At 47.1% G+C, this 20866-nt stretch overlaps 1 protein-coding gene across 1 annotated transcript in view; it reads left to right on the top strand.

Annotated features, from left to right (window-relative positions):
- Nucleotides 1–20866, top strand: part of zmat4a (zinc finger, matrin-type 4a) — a 100093-nt gene that overhangs the window by 29907 nt on the left and 49320 nt on the right. The gene's annotated exons all lie outside the window — the stretch shown is intronic.

Raw genomic sequence — 20866 nt, 5'->3', positions numbered from 1 at the left:
ATACAGTTGTTAAGCTATTTGCAGGTGGGCATTCTGTTCTGCATTAGGATAAAACCTGCAGCATTTGTGTTTTATCAGCATTCTGCACATTCACAGTTACATCCTTCTTTTGTGAGAAAAGGGTTTATATAATATTATCATATCAACGTGTGTATGCTTGGCTTTTGGAGTTGAGATTCATTGGTGTTGTGGGGAGACAGCGGCAGGGGAGGGGGGGAGAGAAAGAGTAGAACCGTCGCAGTAGTGTCAGATTGGGATTGTGTAGATCAGTGAAGAACAGAGCCATATTGCATGTCTCAGTTAGAGTGAGTAGATCAATCAGGAGAGTAGCCTCAGACTCAGGTCTCAGCTGTGATTAGTCTCAGTTTGCCAGTTATCAGTAAAGAAGATCTCCTCCTCTGGATCTGATAAGGACTTGTCTGGGGAGAGAGCTCTATCCCTCCTCTCGCTACATTTGAGTCATTTAGCAGACGTTCTTATCCACAGCAATTTACAGCAATGAGTGCATACATTCCCCCTTGGGAATCGAACCCACAACCCTGCCGTTACAAGTGCCATGCTTTACCAAGTGAGCCACACGGGACCCTCTCTCACCCCTTCTCTCCCTCCGTCGCTCTGCCTGTCTCACCTCTTCCTCTCTCTCGCTCCCTTTTTGTCTCTCCCTGTCTTCCCCCCTCTCTCTCTATCCCCCTCCTCTCCCTCTGCCTGCCCTGCTCCTCTCTTCTCCCCCTCTTACCTCAGAGCTGTTGATTAGTCCTCATCACAGGAAGACACTGTACAGAAGCCAGCCTGCAAACCTGGGTTTAGAGGCCAAATTAGAAACCGCTAGGGATTGTTTGATCTGGACATTGTGCTGTTGGTTTCATGTGTTTTCCATGTTCACAGAGAGCTATTACTACCATTCCTTACAGATGCTTTTTGAAACCATTTGTAATTGTATGTCACCGATCACTCCGGAACTGTCATTACGCACACCTGGTCCCTATTCCCATTTGATTAGTTATTGTATAAGTGTGCCCTTTGTTCACCATTGTCCAGTCGATTATTGTTCCAATGTCCGTTGGTCGTGTGAGTACCTGTGCTGTGTGTTTTGGCTTTCGTGCCGCGTGTATTGTGCAGATGATTACGGGTCTCGCCCTGTGTGATAATCATTGTGCGATTGTGTTATTTATTTGAGGTACTCCTCGCTCTTTTTTTAGGTCTCAACCCCTGTGTTTGGTATACGTGTTTGTTTGGTCTTCGTCCCCGTGCCTGTACACGGCACGCTGTAATTTGGGTAAAGAAATTTAAAAACCTATAACGTATTCCTGTGTCTGTCTCCCGACCCTTTATACCAATGCCAACGTGACATTGTAACTTGATGGCAGACGTTCTATTAGTTATCCCATTTTGACTTTGAGTCCTATATAGCTACGATACTATACTTTACGATACAATAACTTTATTGACCATTTACATGGAAATTCAACTAGTTGAGATGCCTTCCTTGATGGTCCAGCTCCAATGCTCAAGGTAAAAACATGTCCTATATTCCGTGAAAAATAGCAATAACGTTGCCCTTGGATTTCTCACATGGCCAGCTCTCATTGATGACTACGCGTTTACATAAATATCATAACACCCGAGTTATATTTGAAAATATAACTGCCAGACCAGTAAAATGTATTACTGTATTACCCACTGCAGCGGGCATGCAGTCCTCGATAGGGGGATTAGTATTTATTCATTTCCCTACATGAACAGACTGCAAAAAATAAACAGCTTCCAAAAATGGCAACTGGGGAATAGGCTGCTGGAGGTAGCTGAGGCAATTATTTATTTTCTCTAAGGCCCTATTTTACCTTTTCATCTGCTTTTAAGATCAAAGCTCCAAAACTGTTGTCTATTATGGGTCGCCGTCCTCTAGAGTAAGTGTGTGCTCTGTACTCTCTGTGTTAGCAGGGGAAGCTATATCATTGGTCACTTCCCAACAGCTGTTGTGTTCTGTTGTGTTCTCATGCTCAGCGTCCGTGGTGCTGGATACAGCGGTGTCGCTGAGCAACACACCAGACCAGAAGAACTGCACTTGTCCAGCGATCACAGCTAATTTCATGGGAAGAGAGGTTGCTGGTCTGTGTCATCCAGTTTAGTTCAAGCTGGGCTTTGTGCTGGGTTTGTAATGTATTGTCTGAAATGTATAATAGATGGTTATCTTATAATCACTTGAACGAAATCAGATGAACGAAATCAGATCCATGAGGGAGGGATGTGTTTACGTCGATGGGAAGTGCTTTATCAGTGAGTAATGTATTGGGTTGTGTCCCAAATGGATGGCACACTATTCCCTATTTAGTGCACTACTTTTCACCATAGTCCTATGGGCCCTTGGCCAAAAGAAGGGCACCTAGTTGGAAAGAGTAGGTGGGGTGAACGGACTACAGTGGCAACATGCTCTTCTAGTCTCCTCCCCAAACCTACTAATGCCATTCCCATTTTTTAGGCTTTCCATCATCTTCAACCTCGGCTAAATGAGCAGTTTAATAAAATCCATTATCCCTGCACTCCCTGAACCAATAAGTGAGCATGACTGCTCACACACCGCATCCTTTCTAAGAAAGTAAATGACAACAATGAAGAACTCTTTTCAAAAACAATCTTAGAATTCCTTAATTCACTCTCTTCGTGTTTCAATTGCTAAGCAACTGCTCACACTTTTTTTCCCAGGTAGTAACATACTGTATGAAATGTGCATGTATTCCCGTCTCATTTGCTGTCAAAGCTGCTTTGCTTTTCACCCAAATTATCTCTTCTCCACAAAATGAAAGAGCATTCAATTATTTGTCTCATCTATTTTTGACTGGATTATGATGATATCAGCAGGCTGTGGCGTTATCAGACATTACAAAACTCGCTCTGTCGTGGGATGTTCAAGGCTGAGAGAAACTGATTGATGCTCCATCTCCGAGACTCATTATCTGTAGTTTGAGTCACAAGCCAACGCCACTCCATATCTGGTTGCTTAGTGACAATGATATAGTGATTGTAAATACTCAGGCTGAGTTCCAAATGGCAACCTATTTCCAATGAGTCAGCGTCATTAGTCTGTTAGTTTGCATTGTCTCCTAAGCAGAAATCCCTTTCACTCAACCTCAACTGGAGTCCTGTCCACAGACACTATGGATAGAGCCCGAATGGCACCATATTCCCTAGTGCACTACTTTTTGACAAGACCCCCATGGGCTTGAATAGGGTGCCAATCGGGATGCAAGCCCATAACAGCCAGTTTACTACACTGCTCTAACAAGCTGACATGCTCAGTCTGCAGCCAATCCAGTCACAGACAATAAACGGCAGCAAATCACAAGAGAGAAAGAGAAGACTGCCATGGCCATATCCATCTGTTTTGTACTGGATCAGCCTAGCGGCATTGGTTACTAATAGATACATGGCCCCCGAAGGACAGTTAAAATCTCCTCCTTAACTCCTGGTCCTGTAACTCAATGCAGAAGCCATTAAAGAGGATGCAATTAGAGACAGGGGAAGACTTTTGGGCTGATTGAATATCTCCTCAGAGCCTCACACTATTTAATTAGTGGTGTTTAAATCAACCCTTCATGGGCCGTAGCAGGATATAGTTCCAGGGGAGGAGAGGAGAGGGATCCGGTTTCAGCGGTGAAAGAGATTGAAGTATCCCAGAGAGCGAGAGAACCCAAAAATAAACTGTGTACAGTAGTATCTCTCTCTCTCTCCAGTGCATCTGCTCAGTAACTCTCTGTGGTATTACAGTTTTCAGTCTTCAGCTCCTCTACTACTCCACACAGAACCCATCCCAGTGGCTGATCTCATTATAAGTTGGCAGAAAAGTTCTGCCTTTCTGTGCATTTTATCACCTTGCCTAAGGCTATGGTTACCATAATGTTATCCCTCGATGCTCATCCTATGCACTCACATGATCCACTGTCATTCTCTATTGACTGTAACAGCAGGTGTGAGTTGTGATGTTTTCAGTATTTTTTGCAAAAAAAAAAGTTTGTTTAATATTGTTGATAGCTGTCACGTTCCTGACCTGTTTTCTGTTGTTTTGTATGTGTTTAGTTGGTCAGGACGTGAGCTGGGTGGGAATTCTATGTTGTGTGTCTAGTTTGTCTGTTTCTATGTCAGCCTAGTGTGGGTTCTCAATCAGAGACAGATGGTAGTCGTTGTCTCTGATTGAGACTCATATATAGGAGGCTTGTTTTGTGTTGGGATTTTGTGGGTGTTTGTTTCCTGTCTCAGTGTTTGTTCTGCACCAGATAGGACTGTCTCGGTTTTCACGGTTTGTTATTTTGTTATTTGTTAAGTGTTCATGGTTATTGTTTAATTAAACATGTTGAGCACTGGCTACGCTGCATTTTGGTCTTCTCCTTCACCCCTGGAAGAAAACCTTCACAGAAACACCCACCAAACCCGGACCAAGCAGCGTAGCAACGGGGAGCAGCAGCGGCCCAGTACACAGGACTACTGGACACAGGAGGAATGGTCTTGGGAGATCATGGACGGAAAAGGACCCTGGGGAAGGGTTGGAGAGAATCGCCGCTCTCGGGAGAAGGAGGCAGCCACAGCCCAGGAGCGCTGGATTGAGGAGGCAGCACGTAAGAGAGGCTGGAAGCCCGAGAGGCTCACCCAAAAATTTCTTGGGGGGGGGCTAAAGGGGCGTTTGGCGAAGCCGGGTTGGATACCTGAGCCAACTCCCCGGGCTTACCGTGGAGTGAGAGGGCGTCATACTGGTCAGACACCGTGTTATGCGGTAAAGCGCACGGTGTCCCCAGTACGCGTGCTTAGCCCAGTGCGGGCTATTCCACCTTGCCGCACTGGGAGGGCTAGGTTGGGCATCGAGCTGGATGTCATGAAGCCGGCCCAACGTATCTGGCCTCCAGTACGTCTCCTCGGGCCGGCGTACATGGCACCAGCCTTACAGGTGGTGTCCCCGGTTCGCCTGCATAGCCCAGTGCGGGTTGTTCCACCTCGCCGCACTGGCAGGGCTACGGGGACCATTCAACCTGGTAAGGTTGGAGAGGCTCGGTGCTCAAGAGCGTGTGTCCTCCTTCACGGTCCGGTATATCCGGCGCCACCTTCCCGCCCCAGCCCAGTACCACCAGTGCCTACACCACGCACCAGGCTTCCAGTGCATCGCCAGAGCCCTGTTCCTCCTCCCCGCACTCGCCCTGAGGTGCGTGCCCTCAGCCCGGTACCTCCAGTTCCGGCACCACGCATCAGGCCTATAGTGCGTCTCAGCCGGCCAGAGTCTGCCGTCTGCCCAGCGGTGCCTGAACTGCCCGTCTGCCCAGCGGCGCCTGAACTGCCCGTCTGCCCAACGCCGTCTGAACCGTCCGTCTGCCCAGCGCCGTCTGAGCCGTCCGTCTGCCCAGCGCCGTCTGAGCCGTCCGTCTGCCCAGCGCCGTCTGAGCCATCCGTCTGCCCAGCGCCGTCTGAGCCATCCGTCTGCCCAGCGCCGTCTGAGCCATCCGTCTGCCCAGCGCCGTCTGAGCCATCCGTCTGCCCAGCGCCGTCTGAGCCATCCGTCTGCCCAGCGCCGTCTGAGCCATCCGTCTGCCCAGCGCCATCTGAGCCATCCGTCTGCCCAGCGCCATCTGAGCCATCCGTCTGCCCAGCGCCGTCTGAGCCATCCGTCTGCCCAGCGCCATCTGAGTCATCCGTCTGCCACGAGCCATTAGAGCCGCCCGTCTGTCCCGAGCCATTAGAGCCGTCCGTCAGTCAGGAGCCGCTAGAGCCGTCCGTCAGTCAGGAGCCGCCAGAGCCGCCAGCCAGTCAGGAGCTGCCAGAGACGCCAGCCAGTCAGGAGCTGCCAGAGACGCCAGCCAGTCAGGAGCTGCCAGAGACGCCAGCCAGTCAGGAGCTGCCAGAGCTGCCCTACAGTCATGAGCTGCCCTACAGTCATGAGCTGCCCTACAGTCATGAGCTGCCCTTCAGTCATGAGCTGCCCTTCAGTCATGAGCTGCCCTTCAGTCATGAGCTGCCCTTCAGTCATGAGCTGCCCTCCAGTCATGAGCTGCCCTCCAGTCATGAGCTGCCCTCCAGTCATGAGCTGCCCTCCAGTCATGAGCTGCCCTCCAGTCATGAGCTGCCCTCCAGTCATGAGCTGTCCTCCAGTCATGAGCTGCCCTCCAGTCATGAGCTGCCCTCCAGTCATGAGCTGCCACTAGTCCGGAGTTGTCCCTCTGTCCTGAGCTACCTCTCTGTCCTGGGCTACCTCTCTGTCCTGAGCTACCTCTTTGTCCTGAACTACCTCTCTGTCCTGAGTTGTCTCCTCTATTGTAGAGGGGAGTTGGTGAAGGTTCCTGGACCATGGTCGGGGGCGAGGGTCGCCACTCAAGGGACGCTAAGGAGGTGGACAAAGACAATGGTGGAGTGGTGCCCTCGTCCACCGCCGGAGCCGCCACCGCGGACAGATGCCCACCCAGACCCTCCCCTTGAGTTTTAGGGGTGCGCCCGGAGTTCGCACCTTGAGGGGGGGGTTCTGTCACGTTCCTGACCTGTTTTCTGTTGTTTTGTATGTGTTTAGTTGGTCAGGACGTGAGCTGGGTGGGAATTCTATGTTGTGTGTCTAGTTTGTCTGTTTCTATGTCAGCCTAGTGTGGGTTCTCAATCAGAGACAGATGGTAGTCGTTGTCTCTGATTGAGACTCATATATAGGAGGCTTGTTTTGTGTAGGGATTTTGTGGGTGTTTGTTTCCTGTCTCAGTGTTTGTTCTGCACCAGATAGGACTGTCTCGGTTTTCACGGTTTGTTATTTTGTTATTTGTTAAGTGTTCATGGTTATTGTTTAATTAAACATGTTGAGCACTGGCTACGCTGCATTTTGGTCCTCTCCTTCACCCCTGGAAGAAAACCTTCACAATAGCCTTTCCAGTACTTTCCAAAAGGACACGTTTCCTTGATTGGGGAAAATATAGTATCTGAAACACAGATTGGATGTGACTGGGCCGTGGCTGTTGCATGGCTTCAAGGTGGCGACATCTAAAAATACACAGGAGAGAGGGGGAGAGAGAGAGAGAGAGGGACAGAGGGACAGAGAGCCCCTGAAGGGTTGGCAGAAAGCGAGGGAGGTAGAGAGAGAGAGGTAGAGAGAGAGAGAGAGAGAGAGCTCCTGGGGGTTGGCAGAGAGGCTGCGTGGTGGTGTCTGGCCAGTCAGTGCGGCCTGTGTCTAGACCTGGCTGAGCTGATCTCAGCTGACAACTGTGGCTGGCTAATCTGACCGCACGCAGTACGTTCACCGTGGTAACCTGCTCCCGCGGAGGTGGAACGGACAATGAATGGCGCATCAAAATTAATCCCACGACCCACATCTCTTTGGCAACATGTTCACTATTACCTGTCTTCCATGGGTTGAAAACAATTTATTTAGACGGCTGAACATATCCCCCTACGGCAGGGGTGTCAAACTCATTCTGAGGAGGACAGAGTGTCTGCTTGTTTTTGTTTTTTCCTTTCAGTTAAGACCTAGACAACCAGGCTAGGGGAGTTATTTGATGAATTAAGGTCACTAATTAATGATCACGCACAAGGGAGGAGAGAACCCGCAGACACTCGGCTCTGCCCGGAATGAGTTTGACGTGACCTACGGTGTAGTTTTGCCTACATATGCAGTTTTGCGACATTAGATTTCAATATTTTGCATGCTGGAGTTATTGTTATTGATATTGGTTTTGTTTGTGAGAAAAGAACACTACTTCATCTTATTAAGGATCGGACCCTTTTTTTCAATTTTCGCCTAAAATGTAATTCCCAAATCTAACTGCCTGTAGCTCAGGATGTGAAGCAAGGATATGCATATTCTTGATACCATTTGAAAATAAACACTTTGAAGTTTGTGGAAATGTGAAATTAATGTAGGAGATTATAACACATTAGATCTGGTAAAAGATAATACAAACAAAAAAACAAGCGTTTTCTTTTTCATCTTTGAAATGCAAGAGAAAGGCCCTACAGTAACATAGGAGCCGAGGTGTAATATAGATTTTGTCCACAAGATGGCAGCAGTGTGTGAAGGTTTCAGAATTACCTCACTCCACAACATTTTGCATCAAGTCTGCCAGGAGTTTGCCCAAATGTGCCGAATTGGTCAATTTTCAAGTAAGTAATTGTAGAGAACATACAAAAATGCTATGGTAATATTTTTTTTTAGTTTACACACTCCCAGGAATGTCATACATGATGGATCATTAGCTTCCCTACAGAAAATACACATCTAGATGGCTGGGCCATTTGTCCATTAAAATAACATCAAATTGATCCGAAGTACAGTCTAGACATTGTTAATGTTGCAAATGACTATTGTAGCTGGAAATGGCTGATTTTTAGTGGAATATCTACATAGGCGTACAGAGGCCCATTATCAGCAAACATCACTCCTGTGTTCCAATGTCACGTTGTGTTAGCTAATCCAAGTTGATCATTTTTAAAGGCTAATTGATCATTAGAAAACCCTTTTGCAATTATGTTAGCACAGCTGAAAACTGTTGTCTGATTAAAGAAGCAATAAAACTGGCCTTCTTTAGACTAGTTGAGCATCTGGACATCAGCATTTGTGGGTTTGATTACAGGCTCAAAATGGCCAGAAACAAAGCACTTTCTTCTGAAACTCGTCAGTCTATTCTTGTTCTGAGAAATTAAGGCTATTCAATGCAAGAAATTGCCAAGAAACTGAAGATCTCGTACAACGCTCTGTACTACTCCCTTCACTGAACAGTGCAAACTGGCCCTAACCAAAATAGAAAGAGGAGTGGGAGGCCCCGGTGCACAACTGAGCAAGAGGACAAGTATATTAGAGTGTTTAGTTTGAGAAACAGACGCCTCACAAGTCCTCAACTGCAGCTTCATTAAATAGTACCCGCAAAACACCAGTCTCAATGTCAACAGGCGACTCCGGGATGCTGGCCTGCTAGGCAGAGTTCCTCTGTCCAGTGTCTGTGTTCTTTTGCCCATCTTAATCTTTTCTTTTTATTGGCCAGCCTGAGATATGGCTTTTCTTTGCAACTCTTTTTTATTCAACCTTTATTTAACTAGGCAAGTCAGTTAAGAACAAATTCTTATTTACAATGGCGGCCTACACTGGCCAAACCCGGACGACGCTGTGCGCCGCCCTATGGGACTCCCAATCACAGCTGGTTGTGATACAGCCTGGATTTGAACCAGAGTCTGTAGTGATGCCTCTAGCACTGAGATGCAGTGCCTTAGACCGCTGCCCCACTCAGGAGCCCCAACTGTATATCAAGCCAGTTGTCGTGATAAAAGTGTTTTGTTGTTGTGCACTATCCTCAAACAATAGCATGGTATTTTTTCTGTAATAGCTACTGTAAATTGGACACTGCAGTTAGATTAACAAGCATTTAAGCTTTCTGCCCATATAAGACATGTCTATGTCACAGGAAAGTTGGCTGTTGTATACAGCGTTTTCTAGTCACATTATCGGTAAATCGGTAGTTGCTCAGTATTAGTTTAATTGGCTCATAGCACCATGTTGTTTGTGGACCCCCATTGAGACAACAGTCATTCTGATTTCATGTTGCATTATTACTTTGTACTCCCGCTGCTTGTTCCTGTGTGAAGCTCCCAGTTCGGAGACAGGAGTCATCCGACTACAAACAGATAGGAGACACAGGTTCCACAGGTGTCTGGGGCTCCTTTGCCTGCTGAGAATCCTTGTTGAGGACGCCCAGTAGCAGTCAGCAAGAGAGAGATGGAGAAAGCGACAGAGAGAGATGGAGAAAGCGACGGAGAGAGAGAGAGAGACTGAGACAGAGACGGGGGAGAAAGAAAGACGGCGACAGGGACAGAGAGAGACAGGGACAGAGACCGAGAGAGAGACAGAAAGAAAGAGAGCAAGATGGAGCAGGGAGAGGGAAAATGCCTAGGGCTGACGTCTACACAGGTTGGCATCTGCTGGTCTGTACAGAGGTTGGCATCTCCAGGGACACCTCTTCATGTTTACTCAAGACAAATCTCAGACTACTTTGCTTCTCATAAACAAACTTGATTGCAATTCATAAATATATTATCTACATTTATTCAAATGAGGAAGGAAAGTTGGATTATATAATTTTGGTCTCCCTGTTTGTAAAATATTAAGCTTAGATTTATTACCATCAAGTCAACAAAGGCTTTATTTAAATGCTTTTTTAAGCACCTCTGTGAGCATCTGCCTGTTTTTCATGAACTTGAATAAGTTCTTATGTCCTATTTGTACTTAATTATCTCTAGTGGCTAGCTGTTAAATGTGCAATATGCAAAAATCGCTCCTCCATTTCCTGGTTGCTAAAATTAGAACAGTTCGCCTAATTTCAGTTTATGTAACAAAACATACAATTTATAGTGTAGAGAATAATTGTACCATCTAAACCGTTGTGAAATATATTTTCAATTACCCAAATAATTGTATTTTCAGCTGTTTGAAACTTAAGAATGGGAACCATAGAAACAGCACACATCCTGACTTGTTTTCAATGAGAATGACAGATTTTGTCACGTTCTTGGAAATGAGCGGACCAAGGTGCAGTGTGAGTATAGTTCCACATATTTATTTAAGTGAAAATAACAAAACAAAATAACAAAACAAAATAACAAAACAAAATAACAAAACAAAATAACAAAACTTACACAGACCGTGAGGCCGTAGTATCCAACCACACTAACACAAACAATATCCCACAAATGCAGGTGGGGCAAAAGCCTACCTAAATATGATCCCCAATTAGAGGCAACGATTACCAGCTGCCTCTAATTGGGAACCACACAAACCACAAACCACCAACCTAGAAATCTATAAACTAGATAACTCCCCCAGTCACGCTCTGACCTAAACATCATAGAGAACCGAGGGCTCTCTATGGTCAGGGCGTGACAGATCTAAAACTCACATTTCTATGTGAATTTGCTCGGTTTGCCCAAAAAGTTACATATTGCAGCTTTAAGAGAAGAAATAAGGACAGGCATTGCTTTCAGGTTTAGTTGTACCTGATTTTTGCCTCAATTAATGACTTGTTTTGGCAAAAAATACTTCGGTTTGATGTGTAGGTCTCCAAAATAATACTTAACACCAATGCAGTGCCAGTGGCTATGTGTGTCAGTTGATGACTGTCTATTTCCATATGATTGGGCCTGTGAGTTCTTCCTTCCTTACATGAGATTGCGGGGAGGAGCAGAGCGGAGAACCACCAAACACAGGCTGCTGATTGCAGATGGCATAGGTGTACTGTAGGGAACTGCCTTGACTTGAACAAGAAGTGACTGCAGTCTTATGCTTGGTTGCCTTGACTTCTTCTTCAGCAGTATCCAACAGATTGCACGTCTCTTAATCTGTGGCGTGGCTTGGCTTCAGAAGACAGGATGGGGAGGAGAGGCTATAGAGAGAGGCTATAAAGGTCCCTCCCCTCTACAAGAGAGGGATAGTGATCACAAAAAGCCCATAACACCATCCCCAATTCACCTTAGCTGCTTTCTCCAAACAAATCTTAACTGTCATTACAGAGAGGAAGCATGGTTGAAATACAAATGACTGAGTGAGTGACAGAGATACAAATGACTGAATGTCACTCACTGAGTGAGTGACATTCAAAGTGTCTTTGCTTAGTGCTCTTGCCTATGCTGTTTTCATGTCACCCTTAGATGTCCCAGTTTACTACAGCCGGGCTGTTTTGATGTGAAACTGCTTAGTTTTCTTATAGGTGGGCTAGAAGTCAACAGAACCTCATGTACGAATGGTTATCTCTTAGTGGTTGTGTCAAACGTCTGTTTGATCATCATTTTCATGCGCCGCATTAGCCTGGTGGTCCAGTTTGTTTGTGCTTTAGCCAACTTCTCGCTGTGTTCATTCATGTTGCTGCCAAACATGTATGGAGACAACGATAGGAAGAGCTGGCTAAAGGGTAGTCTACATGACGGGACCAGGCTGGCTAAGAGAGAGCTGGAGACAGACTTCTCCAGAAGGCTGTGGATACTGACTTCTGAGATCTGTAACCCAGTGAGGGTTGGATGTGATATCTGTAGCTGGATGTTGGCGGGTTTGCTTTCACTCCTCACGCACGAGTGGTCATGGAGCACTGTGAGCGCCGTGGAAATAGCTGGCTGGGGTGTCAGCGCTGAGACTGACCACAGTTAGAATTATACATGAGAACAGAGATAACACAAGGCAAAGTGTGTTGAAGCAGTGGATGGATGGATGATACCCCTGAAGGTTTGTTAGAAAGGAAAGTCGAGCAAATGAGAACATGCACAGATCAGATCAAATACAATGACTTTTGGGTAATATTTCTCCAGGTTTCTCAATTTTAGATGAAATGAGAAGGTAATGATTTCAAATATTTTTTGTGAAAGATAAATTAAAATGAAAGGCAAACGTTGCGCTTCTCCTTGGCCTTGCAGACATCAGCTTATATTAATCCCCTTTACAAGGTGAAACAACAAGAAACTCATTGTTTCATTCTTCTTTTCTGAAGTGCTTCCAGCTTTCCTCTTCTGAATGTCTATTGAGCTGCTGCTTGGGGAGTGTTGAATTTCAATGGCTGGGCCATGATGGTGTGGCAGCAGCCAATACTGCCAGGTTGTGATTCACAAATACCCCTCCCCACAGTACCAATGGAGTCGGGAAGAATAATAGGTGCTACCCCAGAGGTACGTCTTAGGATAATGAACCATTTCAAACATACTGCCAGAGCTAAGGAAGCCTGAAAATGGCTGCATGGCTCAATTTCACAGCATGCCAAGGTGTGTGAGAGAGAGAAGATGGTGCCGTGTGCTCTCTCCTCACCTATTATGAGGCTGAAACAAATGCTGCATAATGCTGCTTTCTCCTATCTTCACAGCGAAACAGTATTTCCCATTTCTGTTCCATGGCAATTTGAATAATCAATTTGATATTGTTCCTGTTGTTTTGTTCACTTTTTACATCCTTTTGGAGAACAGAAATATGAGAATATGACCAAAGGTTTGAGTAAAACACAACATTCCATTTAGTGCAGCCCTACTATTTGGTGTGCTCTTTATGGAGATACTACAACGATTATAATGGATCCTTGATCCATCAGTATGATCCATTTGTGTTTTTCTCAGTACACTGTTAAGAGGTTACTAATTTTACAGTGACTTATAGGCAGCTGGTTGTAGTACACTTACTGTATTAATTACAGTATCAGAACAGGTACTTTCACAGTAGTTAACTGTTGATAACAATAAATTACTGTATTAACAACAGTAATCCGTTACAGTGAATATTTTCACTCGGCTCAAGAATTCTCAATTAAATATTCAAACACCCAAGCAGTATAGTAATAATCACCAGCCAAGGCTTTCTCAGTATAATACAGTTTTATGATGATGAGAAGTGATGTGTGTTTATTAGGGCTAATCTCATTCCCACATTAATTATAAATTGTCCATTTGGGTGCTATTGCTACTGAAATACCGTCATCGTTACCAATGAAAGTGTTATTGTGAGCGGCTGAGGTTGAACCCAGGTGCAGAGAATGGACCAGACGAGGAATGTGGGATTAACGTGAATACTTTACTTGAAAACGAGAATATAATGATAACAGTGATACTGGAAAAACAACAATTACTAGGACTAGAAAACTCACTCTGGGGACGAACACAGGGAACCGAAATCATGCTACTGCAAAGGGAAACAGAAAACACACCTCTCTTAAAGGGACACACCTGAGTGTCATTAATGTCTCTATGACGGTCTCTGCCGCCCTCTGTTGACAGGTGGAACCATGACAGTACCCCCCCTTTTAGGAGCGGCTCCTGCCGCAGAGCCAGGGCAACCACCACATAGTTGGTTGAAGTCCCGAGCAAGTCCCGGACCCAGGATGTCCCTGCAGGCATCCACTCCCGCTCCTCAGGACCGTAGCCCTCCCAGTCCACCAGGCACTGCATGGTGCCTTGGACCCGACGAGCCTCCAACGGACGCTGGACAGTGTAGGCCGGGCGGCCATCCACAACTCAAGAGGGTGGAGGGGCAGGTGTGGGGGGGAGAAGGGACTTGAGACGGGAGACTAGGAAGGATGGACAGACCCTCATAGACCTGGAAAGCTGGAGACAATAGGTAACTGGGTTGATGCTACTCAGGATCTTTAATGGTCCTATGTAGTGAGGAGCGAGCTTCCGCGAGTCCACCTTTAAGGGAAGATCACGGGTGGACAGCCATGCCCATTGACTTGGTCGGAGGAGCCAAAGAGGTCTTTGTGACGGTTTACCTGGTGTTGGTGTCGGGCAGAGGAGCGGAGCAAGGAGGATCACGTGCGAGTGATTCATGTGCAGCGACATCGTCGAATGAACGCCTCGGCTGATGGCACCCCCGCTTTGGCCTCTTGTTCAGGAAACGAACCCGAACTGACACTTGAACGGCTACAGTCCAGTGGACAAGTTCGGCAGTGTGTTATGAGCATATTCCACCCAGACGAGGAACTTTCTCCAGCCTTCCAATACCGTGCGATGAACTGGGGCCCATGATCTGAGACAATGTCCTGAGGAAGTCTGTGATCATGAGATCAGCTGTCTCCTTTGCTGAGGGCAACTTGGGTAAGGCGATGAAATGGGCTGCCTTGGAGAACTGATCGACGACCACCAGGATAGTGGTAAGCCCTTGGGATGGAGGTAACCCTGTGATAAAGTCTACAGACAGGTGGGACCAGGGCCGGCTGGGGATGGGCGGAGTTTGGAGCAACCCAGCCAGTCTCTGTCGTAATGACTTGCTTTGGATCTCACATCCATGACTTGCTTTGGATCTCACATGTTGGTGGCCCAACATCCTCGATCATGTTGGGCCACCAGAATTTCCACCTCAGGAACTCCAGTGTCCGATTAACCTCTGGATGCCTAGTTCATTTAGAGGAGTCTCCCCATTGTAGTACTGGGGAACAGGCTGATCGCAGAACGTAAAGTCTGTTAGTGGGTCCCACGCCGGGGTCAGGTTCTTGGGTCTGGGCTTGTTGAACCGTGGTCTCAATACTCCATATCACAGGGGCCACAATGCGTGAGCTGGGGATGATGGGCTCGGGGTCCCTCTTCTCGTTAGAGACATCGTGTTGGCGGGACAGGGTGTCTGCTTTCTGATTCTTGGATCCCCGGCAATAGGCTAGTGTGAAATCAAACCTGTTAAAAAACAGAGCCCACCTAGCTTGGCGACGGTTCAACCTCTTGGCTTCTTGAATGGAGACCAAGTCCGTCCAGATCACGAAAGGATGAGGTGCCCCCTCCAACCAGTGTCTCCACCCCTCAACTGCCAAGAGCTCCCGGTTGCCTATATTGTAGTTGCGTTCCGCTGGCGAGAACAGCTTGGGTGCAGTTTCTTGTCCTCCTCATTCCGCTGTGAAAGGACCGCCCCTGCTCCGGTGTCTGATGTGTCCACCTCTACCACAAAGGGACAAGTAGGATCAGGATGAACGAGGATGGGTCCGGAGGTGAAACGTCCCTTGAGCTCCATGAATGCCGCGTCAGCCTCGGGGGACCAGAAAAACGGGTCTGGGACTTGCGGGTTAGGACCGTGAGAGGTGCTGCCACCGCACCAAAGTTGCGTATGAAACGCCTGTAAAAATTGGCAAACCACTGGACCTGCTTGAGTGAGTTGGGACAGGGCCAGTCGGCGACCGCCTCAATCTTTACGGGGTCCATTTGGATGCCTGAGGTAGAGATAATGTGACATAGGAAGGAAACTTGGGATATGTGGAACTCACTCTTCTCTATCTTGACGTATAGTTCACTCTGCAGGGGGCATCTCAGGACTTGGCGGACATGCAGTATGTGTTCCGGAAGGGTTTTGGAGAAGATCAAGATGTCATCGAGGTAAACAAAGACGAACCGATTCAACATATCCCTAAGAGTGTCATTGACCAATGCTTGAAATACTGCCCGTGAGTTCGATAATCTGAAGGGCATGACTAAATACTCATAGTGGCCACTAGGGGTGTTAAAGGCAGTTTTCCACTCATCTCCCTCCCTGATTCTCACCAGATTGTAAGCGTTGCGGAGGTCCAGTTTGGGGAAGATTTGGGCCCCTTGGACCAACTCCAAGGCAGAGGACATCAAGGGTAGGGGGTAACAATTCTTGATCGTAATCCAGTTCAGCCCTCTGTAATCGATGCAAGGACGCATGCCTCCATCCTTCTTACACCCAAAGAAGAAGCCTGCACCAGCTGGGGATTTAGAGCGGCGAATGAAACCTGCCTTCAGCGGATGTAATTGCTCATGACTGCTGCGTCAGGTGTCAAGAGGGAGTACAGACGGCCTCGGGGAGGTGAGAATCCGGGTAGCAGTTCTATGGCACAGTCGTATGGACGATGAGGGGGAAGGGTGGCAGCTTGCCTCTTACTGAAGGCTTCCTGGAGGTCAAAGTATTTGGGAGGGAGAGCGGAGAAGTCTTGGTCTTCAATGGATGCAGGAGGACACGTCTTAGACATTTAGTCTGGCAGTCCTTACCCCAGTCTAGTAGGTGTCCCATGGACCAGGAAACTAGTGGGTTATGTAGCGCTAGCCAGGGGTACCCTAGGATAAAGGGTTCTCGGGAGCAGATATCAACAGAAAATTAAGAGTCTCTGAGTGGTTCACCCCAACCTGCAGTAGAATGGGCTTCGTCTGATATTCCACCTCGCCAGAACCAATGTGCCGTCCATCAAGGGCTTGAATCTGCAGCGGGATGGGACAATTCATGCAAGGGATTTGTAATTCTTTGGCGAAGTCTTGATCAATGAAATGATCCGCTGCCCCAGAGTCCAAGAATACTTGAATCTGGTGCTAACGGTTGTCCGAGTGGAGGGTTGCATGTAGTGACAGACAGTGACTGGGTAGCTGGTGTGAATCTGCACAGCTTGTCAGGGTCTCCCCTTGTCCTGGTGAGCCCTGGCGGTTCCCGTCAGCTCTAGGCATGCAGCACAGAGATGACTAAGACCTCCGCAGTAGAGGCAACAGCCTTTGCACATGCGCCTGTCACGTTCCTGTGGGCTCAGACGTGTGCATCCCAACTGCAAGGGTTCCTCTATGCTGAGCTCCGTGGGCTTGGTGTGCTCAGGAAACCGGGATGCTGGAGTGGTGTCAGAAGACCGCTGTCTCACCCATTCTCGGATGCGGTTGTCAGTCCTGATTGCCAGCGTTATTAGGGACTCGAGGTCCTCTCCCAGTTCTCTAGCTGCCAGTTCATCCGTGATGGAGTTAGACAGACCCTGGTGGAAAGTGGTTACCAATGCCTCAGTATTCCACCCACTCTCGGCGGCGAGGGTGCTGAACTCAATGACAAAGTCAGCCACTGGTCTGGCACCCTGGCGGAGTCTGAATAATCGGCTTGCTGCTTCTCCTCCGCCGACTGGGTGGTCGAAGACTCGACGCAGCTCAGCAGTGAAGGCTAATATGGAGCTGCAGGATGGTGGCTGCTGTTCCCACACAGCCGTTGCCCATGCCAGGGCCCTGCCTGAGAGCAGAGAGGTGATGTAGGCGATCATGGCCCGGTCGGTGTGGAATGAGGAGGACTGTAACTCGAACACCAGAGAGTACTGAGTGAGGAAACGCTTACATCCACCTGGGTGGTCGTCATACCGCTCGGGGGCTGGGATCTTGGGTTCCCGGTGCAGGGGCCCTGGATGAACTGCGGCGACGCCTGTAGCAATGGGCGATGAGACTTGTGCATTGACTCCTCCTCGGTTGGGAGCGTGCTGTGGTTGGAGGGAATCGGTAAGTATCTGGAGGGTTTCTGAGATTTGGGAGTTGTTCTTGCTGCCGTCCCAACAGTACTCCTTGGTGGGTTATAACTTCTTAGATCTGGGTGATCTCTGCTGGGTCTATGTTGGGGCAGTAGCTTGCTGTGAGGGGCTGAGGTTGAACCCAGGTGCAGAGAATTGACCCGACAAGGAATCAATGATTTGGGATTAACGTAAATACTTTTCTTGAAAAACAAGAACATAAGGATAACAGTGATAGTGGAAAACAACAAACACTAGGACTAGAACTAGAACCGAAATCAAGCTACTGCAAAGGGAAACAGAAAACACCTCTCTTAAAGGGAAATCATAATTAGTAATAGGACACTCCCGAGTGTCATTAATGTCTCTAGGACGGTCTCTGTCGTCCCCTGGTGACGGGTGGAACCATGACAGTTATGATGTTGCTTCCCAAATGGCTCCCTATTCCCAATTGAGGGCACTACTTTTGGTCAGGGCCTATAGGGCTCTAGTCAAATGTAGTGCACTATATTGGGAATAGGGAGCCATTTGGGATGCAGGGTAACTTTCTAAAACAGTCATAAGTAATTTTCATTTAGACTCATGCTGCATATTATGGCTAATTAATTAAACTAGCTGACTTTGCGGTAAGAGTCAGTACTCAGTACACTACCGCAGCTTGCAATCTCAAATCTCAAAAAGCAGAGCTGCCAATCACAATCTCCTCAAAGTCATTCCATCTACTTGGCCATCCATGGTGTGAAGACAAGATGACGCTAGCTGTGTTTATAATTGCTTTACACTCAGAATAGCCTGGATGAAGATGAAACCCGCTGTTCATTCCTTAATCCCTTCATTAAACAATAAACAGTAGATGAATGATGTGAGAAAGGCTGCTACTGGTTACCCATTTCAAATAAAAGTGCACAAGATGATAAATGTCACCTCTCAGTTTGCAAAATAAATGTTAATTGTCCTATGTGATTATTATTTAAATAGAATAGGGCAACAGTTCTGTATTCTGTGGCCACAATGTGCTTTGTTCTCAATATTTCAATGATACTCCTCTCATTGAGGTCTTTAAACATATCAGGTGGAATAAAGTACAGTTCATGTCGTTTGAGTGTGATGTCTAATGTGAAGGTCAAAGTTTTGTCTGTTTTTTGGGGGTATGAGAGAGACGAGAGAGAGCAGCAGTGATTACAATGTCTGGACCACTCAGTGCCTCCCTGCCTGCCTCCCTGCCTGCCTCCCTGCCTGCCTCCCTGCATGGCCTCAGCTGACAGCAATAGAATGCATTGACCCAGTCTATATTAGGACCAACTTTTTGTCGGTTACTCTTGCACTTGCTGTCCTACTTCCCCCTAATGTGCCTGGAGGTAGATCCGCCAGAGTCATTTGTCCGAAATAGCACCTTATTCCCTATATCAACTGGCAGACCGCAGACCGGAGCGGTCAGGCTTCGACCCATGGTTTCATATAAACACACATAAGCCATGGAAGAATGCGTAGAATTGCAGGAAATTAGCTTAAAATATGCTAAATGTTCTCTCCGCCAACAAGAGGGGTGTGAACAGTTTGGGGTCGCATAGGTTGCAAGGTGGAGGTTTGTTACTACGCTATCCGGACCTTTGCCACCTAGGAAATGTGTGTGTATGGATCTTCTCAAATAGTACTTGAGTACCCATGCCCTATATAGGCTGTGTAGTGCTCTATAAAGGGAATTGGGTGCTATTTGGGACACAGACAGAATATTGAGTGTTCCTTGGCCTACAGAATTATCCCCAGCATCATATCAGCTACTGTATGCAGACCTACAGAGTCTCTAGGAGCGTGCATGCACACACGTAAGCACACACACACTCTCTGCTGGAAATCAATGGGAACCTAGACACAGTCTGGTTCACTGGACAATGAAACCTGTTGTGGTGACTTTGATGCAGCAGCACTGGAGAAAAGAAACACAATTGCTGCAGGATGATGTTTCAGTGCAGTAATGCATAATACTGTATCTCTTCTTTTTTTGTAGCGCAAGGATATGGGCAAGGATGTGCTGCTGCTTCGCTTAAACTGAGATGAAAATGTGGCGTTGAGAGCAAAGATAATATATTGTCTGCAAACCAGAAATATGATTTTATTATGCCTCACATGAATGGGAATGAAGCACTCAGTCTTTCTGCTGCTTTCTGCTCAAATGCAACGTCTCTCATTTTTTCTCATTTTATCTCGTTATTTATTTTTCTCTCCCTCTCTTTCTCATCAACTAATGCTGTGCATTAACCTGAAATGTCAGTTCATTTTTGTTTTTTAAGTAACTAATTGACCAACAAGTTTAATTATTTGAATTCCTTTTAGTAAAAAAATATTCTGTGCGCTCAACACCCCGTTTGTGCCATTTCTCTAGATAGATTTCTCTCTGGGACATGTTGTCCAACTCATCATAGTTACATGCAGAAAACGTGGTAATTAACTACAATGACTAGAATCCATTGCGCCTACAGCTGCCTGTTCTCATTGGCCGTGTTCGAGAGGATCAAAACCGCAATGTATCATGGGTAAATTGTGATAGACTGTGTAACGGTCGTCGTAATCCTCCTCCTCGGACGAGGAGGAGAGGCGAGAAGGATCAGACCAATATGCAGCGTGGAATGTGGACATAATGATGTTTATTAAAGTAAAGACGAAACACGAAAACACTTCAACCAACTACAAAACAAATAAACGATGTAGACAGACCTGGACTTGAGAACTTACAAAATACGAAGAACGCACGAACAGGAACAGACTACATACACGAACGACAAAACGAAACAGTCCCGTGTGGTGCAACATACACAGACACGGAAGACAACCACCCACAACAAACAATGTGAAACAACCTACCTATATATGGTTCTCAATCAGAGGAAAACGTCAACCACCTGCCTCTGATTGAGAGCCATACAAGGTCAATTAACACTGACACTTAACATAGAACAAACAACACAGACTGCCCACCCAGCTCACGTCCTGACCCACTAAACACAACTAACAAAAGGAAAACAAGGTCAGGAACGTGACATTACCCCCCCCCCCCCCCCCCAAGATGCGGACCCCGGCCGCAAAACTCAACCTCAAGGGGAGGGTTTGGGTGGGCATCTGTCCACGGTGGCGGCTCCGGCTCCGGACGCTGTCCCCACACC

The sequence above is a fragment of the Salvelinus namaycush genome, chromosome 1 (genome assembly GCF_016432855.1).
Source record: "Salvelinus namaycush isolate Seneca chromosome 1, SaNama_1.0, whole genome shotgun sequence".
Taxonomy (NCBI): domain Eukaryota; kingdom Metazoa; phylum Chordata; class Actinopteri; order Salmoniformes; family Salmonidae; genus Salvelinus; species Salvelinus namaycush.
This window is presented reverse-complemented; position numbering and strand designations above follow the sequence as displayed.